Source organism: Coturnix japonica, chromosome 3 (genome assembly GCF_054131305.1).
Source record: "Coturnix japonica strain WE chromosome 3, WE-NBRP24, whole genome shotgun sequence".
Lineage (NCBI taxonomy): Eukaryota > Metazoa > Chordata > Aves > Galliformes > Phasianidae > Coturnix > Coturnix japonica.
The window spans coordinates 53,778,957-53,791,111 of NC_140665.1; the positions used below are offsets into that span (position 1 = coordinate 53,778,957).

The 12,155-nt window shown below is 38.0% G+C and overlaps 2 long non-coding RNA genes across 3 annotated transcripts in view; one reads left to right on the top strand and one right to left on the bottom strand.

Moving 5' to 3' along the window:
- Positions 1–3,558: 3,558 nt before the first annotated feature.
- Positions 3,559–4,331, top strand: LOC146761409 (uncharacterized). Its single transcript, XR_014944038.1, has 2 exons — positions 3,559–3,860; positions 4,202–4,331. It is a non-coding gene; the product is annotated as an uncharacterized LOC146761409 (long non-coding RNA).
- Positions 4,332–6,348: 2,017 nt separating this feature from the next.
- LOC146761410 (uncharacterized) overlaps positions 6,349–12,155 on the bottom strand; it is a 33,043-nt gene continuing 27,236 nt past the window's right edge. The window contains exons 1-2 of one of the 2 annotated variants that reach the window (XR_014944036.1): positions 8,448–8,699; positions 6,349–8,206 (exon numbers count right to left, since the gene is read on the bottom strand). This is a non-coding gene — a long non-coding RNA (uncharacterized LOC146761410). Of the gene's footprint in view, positions 8,207–8,447; positions 8,700–12,155 lie in introns of those variants that run through there. The other variant, XR_014944037.1, reaches the window with a different exon arrangement.

The following is a 12,155-nucleotide window of genomic DNA, read 5'->3' on the forward strand; positions in this document are numbered from 1 at the left end:
ATGCTCCACACACTGGAGAATCAGATCCTGTGTGCTTCAATGCCTGCTACTTTCTAGGCATTCATTCTTGTATGTGTGCTATATACTATCCTACCCATAAAAGTCTGTGGAAAAAAAAAGGGATTCTGCCATAATTATACCATTATTACATTTGGCATATTTTAACACCCTTACTGGCAGACGGAAGGAAATTAGACCGAATGCATTATCTTCTCAACACCAGAGGGAGCCCATCTGGGATGTCAACCATTTAATGGCAAGGGCGACGGATTTTATTTTGAGAGTATCCTCATGATATTTCTCTTTTCCTCTCTGTCATGCATTTGTGTGTATGTGTACATTCACACCAGGGTTATTTATATCAATCACCACAGACTGATACCATACCACACACATGCATGTGTGTTTGTGTGTGTGTAACCAAAGTTGTGTGTTGTAGTGTGCTTCATACTTTTTGTTTTGATTTTGTTATTTAATTCATAATTCAGTTGAGATCCGAGATACAAATGCTAAGTAGTTTTTTGGCTTGATGTCATACAAAGTTTTAACACAATGCTTTTTCCTATGGCTTCCCGCCAATGTGTGTGCCTTGCACGTCATTTGTGGATGCTCTCAAGAAAGAATGTGCAGAATTGCATTTATTTTTTGGCATTATGGGTTGTATGAAAGCTGCTTTAATGCTTATTCTAGGCCAGCAATTCAAAAAAAAATGTAATACTACTTGAGTTTTATAAACAAGAGTTTAAACAGGGCTGTTTTATGTTATTGTTACTTACATTTTATAACGAAGAGGCAACATATTGGCCATCAGAAGTCAAACTTCAATTTGCTTCCTCACAAATGTGCAAGTTACACGTATGCTGAAAGCTTTTCCTGCTGTTGAGCCCAACTGTTTCTGAAAGAAAGTGCACAACAAGGTAAAGTGCAGTAATGAATGGCATGCAACTTTCATTTGGTTAGAAGTTTTGCTGTTGATTTCAAAGGAAAAAGGATGAAATAGAAATGTGAAGGTCTATGCAGAAGGCAAAGTCTATCTAGACCATAAGTAAATGTTTGGGAGTAAGGACTTAGTTTTCACTCCGTATATATGAAATGATTGTCAATAACAGCTTTCTGACTGGTACTCTTTGCAGTATCACATGGAGAATATAGGTTCAGCAACCACTCTTTTTACTTAGAAAACTGAGTAGTTCAAAAGGAAGTTGGCTGGAGGCATATATGCCTTGGCTACATGGAGTGTAAAACAAAGTTGATCTATGTCCAAGACATGAACAACTAATGTTTAGGAGTTTAGATGTGGACCTTGGATCTCGGTCTGGACGTACCTTTCCTCCTTGCAGAAACTGTTTTCAAATACCATGATGTTTCTTGTTCCTATCACAACCTGTGGCACCAGGAGTGTATAGCCATTGTCAAGAAACTTCACAGGTAGAATTTTGGGATGAGTTTGTTTACTGAAACATACAAAAGTCACCTTGACAAAATGATGTCTGACATGGAAGTGCATATGAAGCAAAGGTGTGGAATTGAATTCCTCCATGAGAAAAAAACTCTGACTGCTCCATCACTGACTAAGCTGAAGGTTTGAAATTCCAGAGTCAGGCCAGAGAAGATCTTTCTCTTGCAACATGATAATGCCAGGCCCCATACCAGTTTGAAGGTGATAGAGCACTTTGCAAATCTTGGCTGAAATGTCCAGTCACACCCACCGTATATTCCAAATTTGGCACCTTCTGATTTCCATGTGTTCATGCCGAGTAGCAGCTGTGAAATAGTGGGTCACCTCTGCTGGGGCAGATGTTTTGTGAACATGGCAAGCAGGCTCTTGTTCAATGCTGGTGAAAGTGCGTAGCTCATAGAGGTGACTGTTGAAAAACAATGTTTTGTAGCTGAAAGTTTACACCATCAAACAGTATTATTGCAGTCTTTGTTTTAGGAGGCATAACTTTCAGGGCATATAATGATGGTGTTACCAACCTCCATTATCCTTTGTGCAGCATCTGTCTTGCTTTATCTCAAGCTTTCCTGGTCCTTACCAGGTGCTCACAAGATTGACAGTAGAGGATGACTGAAAGCCTCTCGATTCTGGTTATTAAAGCAGGGATAAAATACAACTTGAGAGATTGTTATGTGCTGTAACAGCAGTTGAACACATAAACACCCTTCCAGGTTTCTTGCATGGTAGCTCCATTTGTACAAAATCAGAGCAGGCCAGCAAGAGAGGATGCACCATCCACTAACAAAAGGGAGTTAACAAGTGATGAAATCAGGAATGTGCTGATGTCTCTAAGCAGAATGAGGGGGATAAAGTGTGGGAAGCCACAGCTTCGTAGAGATGAAGCCACTGTTGAGTTAATTAATTGGAGTGGGATGTCTGCACGCTAAGGGGAGGAAAGGAACTTCATTTGGTGTGTCCCTGAGTTTCAGGCAGCAGTTACAAGGGACTGTGAGGCTTGGGGAAGGATGGAAGTGTTGGGCACAGCTCAAACTGGCAAGGAGTCAAAGAAACTTGTCAGATATTTGTGAGAATATGCTACAGCTGCTTGGGCTGGAAATGCTCCACTGTGCAAGCAGAGTGCTGGGCCTCAGCAAGACCCTGCTCCAGCTTCCCCATGTTTTCTGGCAAGGCTGTGGCTGCCAGGTCAATCTTTGCAGGTGGGACCTGGCTTTGATAATACGAGATGCTGTGGGCTTCCTGTGGCATAGCATCTCCCCTAGCCTGACATGTGCTCCATGTGCCTGTTAAAATGTGCTTGCAGAATTAGGGGATGCCTTTTGCCTCTGACTGTTAGCTATGCCCCAGCATCCAGGTGATCCGTTTTTATTTAAGGACAAAGCAATGCAGTTAATGCCACCATAAGTGATGGTCCCTGATATCAAGAATGAGTAGGGCTAACTGCTTTACTCAGCTGCGAAGTAGTGACTGCTTTGCACTCAGATGCAGCATTAAAACTTTCTTTCAGTCTCATAGTCTTTCTTCTTCCTTCTCCCCTTCCCTCCTTAACCTTCAGATGCTTTACACTGATACACTATAAACTTTATCCCAGAGCTCAATTGTCCTAGTAACTTTGGAGGAAGAGAAAAGAATAATTTCAAAACTGATTTTTCTGGAAATACAACTACCTATATGTGAAGGTAGTTATCATAGTCATACAAAATGAATCTGTCCACAGAACTTCTTGGATCTACAATCCTATTTGTATTTTGCATCATTCATCTCTGGAAAGTGTATTTTAATATTGGGAAGGAAAGGATGATGTTGGAAGAAAAGATAAAAAAAGTCATCAGGATCTGTGGTTTTTATTTATTGATGTTTCTGATAAGCTTGAATAATACCTGGACAGAAAAGTAATAATTGTTGACATAACTTTGACTCTTAACAATTTTATGTTGTAATATTTCCAGCTATTTATGTCTGATAATTTACATCTTTAGATGTTTTAAGATGGAAATATTATTCTGGAGAAGTTCTAATATGTTGTTCTGGCTTCAGATAAGCTCCACTGAAGCACAAGTTTTAATCTTATTTCTCTCAAAAATATCTGTTGTTTTTTTCAGGCGGAAAAAGAAAGGGAAAGAAGGATGCTGGGCTGTTTTTGCTGTCTCACTCATTAACTTAGTTAAAGATATTAAAGTATAGCAGCGTCCGTGCTTTAGAAACTTAGGTATCTGGCTGTGACATTAATTTTGTGCAAGGCTGGAGACAGAAAGTGTTCAGCATGGATGGCTCTGCCCATCCTGATGGTTCCTATCTCTCATTTGCTCCTGGGAGGAGTGTGATAACTATTCATCCTGTGGAGAAAGAACAGAATGAGATGAAGACAAAGGAAAGGAACATTTTTCCTGTTTAAAAATACAAAGTAAGCATAAAATAAGTCAAAGGGAGGGCTAAATTCCACTGCTATTCAGAGGTCACATATTGTGGCTATTTATGAACATTTTACAAAATCCTAAATATATGTCAGGAACTTCACAGACTGTGGAGGTGAACCCTGGCACTGGAAGCTCTGATGTGATGTATCAGGATATCTGATTTACACCTGTCCATAGTTTTGGATGAGACTCAGATATTTCACCTCAACCTTTTATCTGAACCCGGAGTGCTATTTCATACATTTTTAAACTTATCTAAATGAGACTAATGATATTCCCACTTGCTCATTATTGATTGAATCTATTTTCTCTTTCCAACTTGATCAAGGTGGAGGAAAGGATAGAAGAACAGCTGCTTGCCTTTTCTGTCCAGCCTGTGGAGGGTAACAGAATGTCTAGAGCTCCCCTGTCCACCTTCAGAACAGGAAATAAAGGAGAATCCAGATGCAGAAAAATAAGATAGGAATAAGTTTTCTTTTCTTTTTCTTTCTCATCCAGTATCCTTGAACTGAAGAGTTGATGTTTTTATCTCCATTTTCCCCTCCGCTCCATAATGAAAAGAGTTATTCCAAAATCACTTGGCAACCGTGAGACAAGCTATTTCCTAACCCTCAAAATAACTGTTGTTTTGAATAGTTCTCAACTACTTAAATATGCATCCACATGTATGCATGTTTTGCATGGGAAAGAAGGCTTATAGTAGAAATAAATACTCATGGTTAATAGTTACTAAAACTCTTTTACAATCATTATTATTATTTAGTTTGGACCAGTTCTGTGTCTAGAGTCCTAGGCATTAATCAACATGTATGTGTGACATAAACTGTGTAAGCACTAAGGAAATGGGCAGTTGTAACCCCAAATTTCTGCCATCTAGGCAGAAAGGTTTAGTTTCTTAGACCCCAAGTTCAAACAGGGAAGGGAATATTTTTCCTTTCTCAAATCTGAAAAGGCCTTTTAAACACTTTTGACTGGCAGCCACAAAAACAGAAATACCAAGCCTGACTTATACAATAAAAAATAAAATTATGGGGATGCAGTTTGCCCAGTTTGGCTTGGCAACTTCATTTCAGTAAGTAGTGAGGGGGCAGTGGATATTGTTGTGCACTTCTGGAGGCACTCACTGATAGCCTTCATTTGATCTTGGATGACTTAATGTTCTTGATGTGAGGTTTTCTCCAATCATTGGTCAGTAGTAAGCTTGGTAATTTCACTTGCACTATGGTTGTAGTTGCTCCCTGCCACTAGGTATTCATCTCTGAAAACTTACCAGAGGAGTAAAGTAGGCCCTGGAAAATAAGATCTGTACTTTGTGAGAAACAGGAATTACCAAATGAGACTGTTTTTTGGTTTTTTTTGTTTTTTTTTTCAACCCATATATAAGGTTTCTTGTCTTTTCCAATGAACAAGAATTATGAGTGCTTCCATAAAATGTCTCTCCTCTTCAGAGCAATAAGTGAAAGGGAGATAATCATTGCTAGGGAATGATAGCATGATAAAAATATACTGAAATTTCACATTTCTCAAATAGCATCTCCTTCTTAACCTACCTCTTTTTACTTGAACCTTTCCTCGCTTTCTAAGTGGAGCTGTGTAAAGCTGTTGCTCTTCTTCACTGAGGCTTGTTAATTTTTGAGTCCTAACATCTTTTTCCCCTTTGTGCATCCTGAGGAATTTGAAGAACTCCATATTGCACAAGGAGAGAAAGACTTTGGTATGTGTTGAGGCCCTTTCAAAAGCATATTTGAAAATCATCTCTATTACTAATTTCAGCAGAGATCCAGCCTAGAGATTCTTTCTTGATCTGCTTCTATTCAACTGATAAATAAAAAGTATTTGTTTTATGCGAACATTTTCTACTGATTTAGTAAGGCCGATTCAAATTAAAAAGCAATGTAAGGTAAAGTAACAAAAAAAATAAAAATAAAAATAAAAGGCCAGGAAAAGCAACAATTTATAAGCAAGTATTTTACTGTGATGCATTGCTGTAATGGAAAAGTTGAACCATTTGACCTCTGGAGGTCTGTTCCAACCTGAACTATCCCATGATCCTGAAACTATTTGGCTTTCTCATCCTGACAAAATGTCTTCAAAATATAATACCGATTTAACGTCTTTTTTTTTGGACACTTCTCATAATCCTGCACCTCTGCTTGCCCTTTTCTTTGCCATGCTTTCTAGCACTGCAAGTACAGCAGCAAACCCATTCCCCTCTTTGCACATAACTTTGGTAGGGGTTGGATACTTAAGGAAGATAACAGATTTGATGAAGAAATTCAGAAACACAAAACTGACAAATGAAATAAACAAGTTTATCTTATTTCCTGCATGGGAGCATAAAAATGAAAGTTTCAAAGGAAACAACTTTCAAGCAACAGAACATGTAATAACATGTGATTTAAATTAGTTTACAAAGAAAGATTTAAATATCAGCTTTTATGTCGGCTGGATGATATCTACCCAGTTTCTAAAACATTCTGGGCTGTTTTGTTCAACAACAGAAAAGATTTAACCTCACTGAAAACTTTATTATGTTACTTAAACAAATGGAAATGTAACAACATAGATGAAATGAATAAAAACAAACCTTGAAAAACTTAAGTCCACCAAGACCCAGCAAAGAAACCACAGACTATCAGTCAGATTAGGTCTTTAAAACTAACATAAAAATAAGTTAGGCATGAAGCAAGGCAGCAATCAAATCAAGAAGAAGCCAGTTATCAGTCTTCTTTACTTGAACTCAATTCTGGTTGTGATAGGAACAGTGGGATGGTTTGGCTATGGATATCAATCTGTTAGTTACATTAAAGGACATGGGATCTGCCCTCATCACCCAGCTGCTCATCACAATTCCTCTACCTGAAGGTATGCTTCTTTTTGAATATCTGATGACCCATCTTATGTGAGTGCCTCCCATGAAATGGGCCAAGTTAGCAATGATGCAGATTTGAAACTAATGATTGTATTTTGGCTGTACTAACTAACTCTGGGTTAGGAGAGTTCACTGGTCAGCCTGCCGTCTTCTGTGTAGGACTGAGCACTGTAAGTACTGGGATGCCCTCTCTGGAGTGACAAGCTGAAGCTGTTCTGAAGCTGGAGGATGAGTGTCTGCAGTATTATCTGTTTTGATGGAGACTTTGACTGACCCTCACACAGATCTGCAGCAATTCCACAACAAAAGTTTAATGATTTAAAAAGGCTGGGATGTTTCCCAACTAGAGATAAATCAATAGCTAAAGAAAAATACAGGAGACAAAACAGAAAGAAAGGAAAAATATTCTGCTCATGAATTCCATCTTTCACAGTAGTTGAGATTCTTTTAAATTATACTTGGAGCTCTGTTCAAAAAAGAGACAGTGCTGTAAAGTGCCTTTTGCTAATTGGCATTCCACATATGAAAACAGATTGTGCAGATATTTGCACAGACCCTTTACTGATATCTTGAACTTTTTTTTTCCCCAATATCCATGGAGTAATTGAATGGCAGCAACGTTCCTTGGATAGGGGGCTTCTTGGCCTTGCCCTGGTGTCTTACTAACAGCTCAGCCTTCTTGGCCAGATGTTCCTTCAGACCCATGGAAAATCAGTTCCTATGGGAATTGATATGAGAGAGCTCTACAATTTTATCTAGTTGCATTTAAATGAAGTTTCTTTGGTTATTGCCTATTTTGGGCAAACTCCTGCTGAATCAAAACTTTGGAAGATTTTATCCCTTTATATCAGGGCTTATACATGTGTTCTTCCCCTCCAAATAACAAAAATGTGGACTGAACACCCCCATTCCTGTCGGAGCCAAGGTTTAATCTGAGTGACAAGGTCCAGGGATGATAGTATGTTGCCAGGTTACGTAAGGTCCAATTCACATATCCAATTAAAAAGAGGGCTTTTGTCAACAACTGGCCACTTAAAGTTCATTTATCAGGAGAGATAAAAGTTAGCAAACCAGAGGGCTGACAATCATCTTTCCATTTGGAACACAGCAGTGCATCAGGCAGCTGATCTTCTGGAGCCTCTCTCAGTACAGAAAGGCTACTTTAAAATTTCTAAGATGAAATGCAGTTGAGAAATAAATTTATCTCACCCTTGTGTATTATTGCTCTCACTATTCATAATGTTCATTTCCTCTCCTGGAATCCTGATGTGCAGCAGCAGGTTACACAGTCCTGGCTTCTGTGAACCCATTGGCTTCACTTAGGATACACATCTTCATTTTCAACAATGTTGTCATGTTCCTTCCTAATCCAGGCCACTGTGTCTGCTTATTAACTAATAGGAGGTATTTCCTCAGGACAGTTCTTGTCTTCATTAGTATGTTTGCTGGTTTATCTCAGACCTGCCAAAATAAAGAATGCATAATAAATTTCAAAATAAAAGCCCTGGATATTTTAAAACTTCCTCCTTATAATGAAGAAGTAATAGCTAGGTTTTTGACCTCTTTTATACTCTTTTGGAGGCACAGTTTGAACATGCCAAGTATGGGAACCAAAGCATCCATTAACTAATTAAGATTTAGTAACTTCAGCCCTTAAATGAGTTCAAAATATTACTTGCACTTTTGCCCCTCTTCTACCTACCTTCACCTCCAGGTGCCATGCTTCTGTTGTATGCCCAGCAAATGAACGTGTCAGGCCAAAATTTAGCCCTTCATAGCAGTAATCTCAGTAAAGGGTGTAAAGATTCATGTGGATAACAACAGATAGCCTTTTGTCTTTTGAATGCTAAAGCTGATACAGTTGCACTGTGGAACAAAAAGTACTGTTGAAATAAACTAAAAACAGTCAGTGGGAGAACTGTGATAGTAACTGGGATGCAAGGAGTTTAAATGCAAAAAGAAATGTTAAAATGAGCTTCAACAGCTTAGTCCTGTAGTCCCTTCCTAAAGGCGCTTATCTCATAGGCAACGGAAATGTTACCTGATTAAGAACTTCATGTTCATGCATGACATCAGCGGAGCTCTTGATATTTATAGTCCTGTAAATTATGGATGTGCAGCCATTTCTCTTTGCTGGAGCAAATTCAAACCCAGCGTAAGCTCTGCTAAACTTGCAGCTGGGTAGGCTTGGCCCTTTTCCTCTTGCGCAGATCCTACTCCAGAAAAGCACTTAACTCTTAAGAACAAGAATAATCTGATTAATTTTGCTGGAGCCCTCACATTAGAATTTGGGCATGTATTAGACTTACAGGGCCCCGGACAGAGATGTGATCACTCAGTTTACCCTCAGTGATAAAATAAAAGTAAAATTATTTCTAATTACATGTAAAACATTCAGCTTTGTATGCAACCATTTTGTTTCTGTCTTACTCTGATACTAGCACACAAGAGCAGCTAGATGTCTCACTAGAACAAATTCTGAGAAACTTTTTCCTTCCCAACCAAGATCAGTTACAGGATCTTTGCTACCAGCTAAATTTCTTTCCTCATTCACAGCTTCAAGCTTCAGAACACTTCACAAATATGTCCCAAAGAGCTCTTGTTGCATAGGGTCAAAAATAAGTGGTGCTGTCCCACCTCCATGTAGGTTGTTCTGAAAAAAAAAACAAAACCCCACAACAAGCATAGAAGAAAAACCCCAAAGGGGAAAAAAACAACCAACCAACCAGCCAAACTAACTAGAAAAAATCACCAAGAAAAAAAACACCCAAACCAGCATACCCTATTATCACTTACATTAACCAGATTGAAATCATTTGGATTGTTTGACTGTTTCAGTCCATTTAGTACAATATGTAACACAAGGAAGTGAAAATCCCTCTGAAAGGAAGGCAGTTACTGTTTTATGTGAGGTTCCATGCACTCACAATTGTTCTCAGGAATCTTCTTGGAGAGACAACTGGAATTTTATATCTTTTTATTGATTATGACCAGTATTGTATCAGGCTTTAAACAATGGGTACAGTTCTTACTTCTTTACAAGTTAGGCATCTTGCTCTTATTGACCTTTAAGAAATAAAATATATTGGCATTAAGCAACCTGATGCTGAGAAGTGGTTTCATTTTGGAGTGTTACACTTTAGGAAGAGCTTATCAGAGTCTTGTAACATATTGGAAACATTCTCCAGAACACCTATAAAATTCATTAGAGACTAATGTCTTGCGCTGAAGCCTGATAAGACAGAAGCTCGGTGAAGAGTTGAGAAAAACATGATCCATCAGAGTCATGAGATTCAAGGGTTTGGAGTAAAAAGCACTAAGCATAGATAGGGAGCATTTCTATTTGTAGAAAAAAGTAGTGATCTTCAGAAACAATTTTTCTCACAGGGAACATAAAAGATCTTAGAATTTTTAATGCTGCATATATCCAAGGTGAGAGCTTCAGCACCAAATCATATAAACCACAGGTTTTATTTATATTGCCGAGTAAAAGAGTCTTAGGAATACAATCTGTATTCTGATTTGCTTAGGACTTGCTTGCTCTGGAGTAGACTGAACACATCTACATGACATAGTGATGGCTACCTGAATGATGCTTTAAACCACAAATATGGAGCCAAGTGTAGTATAATTTAAAGCCTTTGAGAGTGGACCCTGATGTGACCAATTAACACAGCTGTACCAGGGGATACAGACCTTCAGAGAGCTTGATAAGACCTAAATTAACGATTAAGCAAGCAGTTAAGTGGTATGGGTGATCAGGGGCTAGTGCCTGAACCCCACCGCCAAGGGTTGCTTGGTTCATAGCTTACTCATGCTTTCAGAGCTCACAAACTGGGTGCCTGCAATAAACTGCAAGCATATGTAGATCTGTAACTGAGTAAGAAGGAAACCTGCTGTTCCTTTTTTTTTTTTTTTTTTTTTTTCTTTTCTTTTTTAATTATTATTATTGTTTCTAGTGTAATGATGCTACTGTAAAAGGAGAACATATACATTCATTGGTTAATGTAGACATGAACAGAACTGCACTGGCTGCTGTGATTGACTTTCTGTGCTGGATTTTAGATATGGAACTAAACCTTAGGCAGAGGGTTGAAATGGATACTACTTAACCTATAATGCTTCCATAAAATAAGAGAACTGGGATAGGTCATAGGTCCTCTGTAAAAAAAAAATAATTTATTTATGATGTCAACAGAAGAAGAAAGCTTTATTAGCATTGATAATAGAAGTGTATGTCTGGAAGCAGATAGAAATGCCAGGAACAAACACCTATACCTATTAAATATGTGAAAATATAGTAACTGCAAAGAGATCATTAAAAGGATAAAGTAGCAATGCTTATATGAAATTATATAATAGGTATAAAAAGTACCTAATGAATAGTATTTAAGAGGATAAACTGTAAAATGAAGAGTAATTATTTTACTCCATTTCTATATTGGCAAGAAAATCCAGGTGGGAAGCATTAACCATTCTTTGAGCTGCTATATTTTCTAAGGAAATATCAGAAGTGATAATGGGATGGCATTGCCTTATATGATTTGTTTCTGTGGTCTCTGAGTGTCAAAAATACATTTGGCTTACAAATTAGAATAGAATACAAATAGAAACCAAACTTGCTGAGGATGCGCTCTACTGCTGCATCCCGATAACTGATAGAAATACTGAACAAGACTTGCTGTAGAACTGAGCCCCAGGGAACACCTCTGGTGACCATCCACCAGCCAGATGTAGCGCTATTAGCTACAACTGCTGCCACTGAGCCTGTTTATTTCACAGTTGGACAATTTGTCTAGAAGGATACTACAAGAGAAAATAGCAAAGGCCTAACTAAAATCCAGAAAGATTATTTTCACTGCCTTCCCTTCATCTAGTAAGCAGGCAGTCTTATCATAGAAGGAGATCAAATTACTCAAGGCAGAACTTTTCCTTGATGAACCCATAACCTCCTTGCCTTTGTTAGGATTTGTAATAATTTTCTTTATTAATGCTAAAGAAAGCAGTTCTTACTGCAAGAATCATAAAATTATAGAATAGGACTATAGACTTATAGACTCATATGTCCTATAATATTCTTTATCAACCAATCCCATGTATGTCTGAGTATAATGGGAGTTCAAAACATTAACTTGTGCCACCTGTTTTTTCCTTCTTTCCATTCTCTATTGCAAATGCATCAATAATGAAAGGGCACACCTATACTGATGCTTTTCACAATTATTAAATCTTCCTGCAACCTCAAATGAAAATTGAGAACTCTTTTTCAAGGACGTGAAACAGTGCTTGCTTCAATGTGCTACGGAGATAAATAGTTAAAGCATGATAGCATTGACTTTGGATTTTGAATTGATTTTGAACACAGATACCTGCAGTATGTAGTACAAGGTCTGCCAGTAAAGGCAGAGTT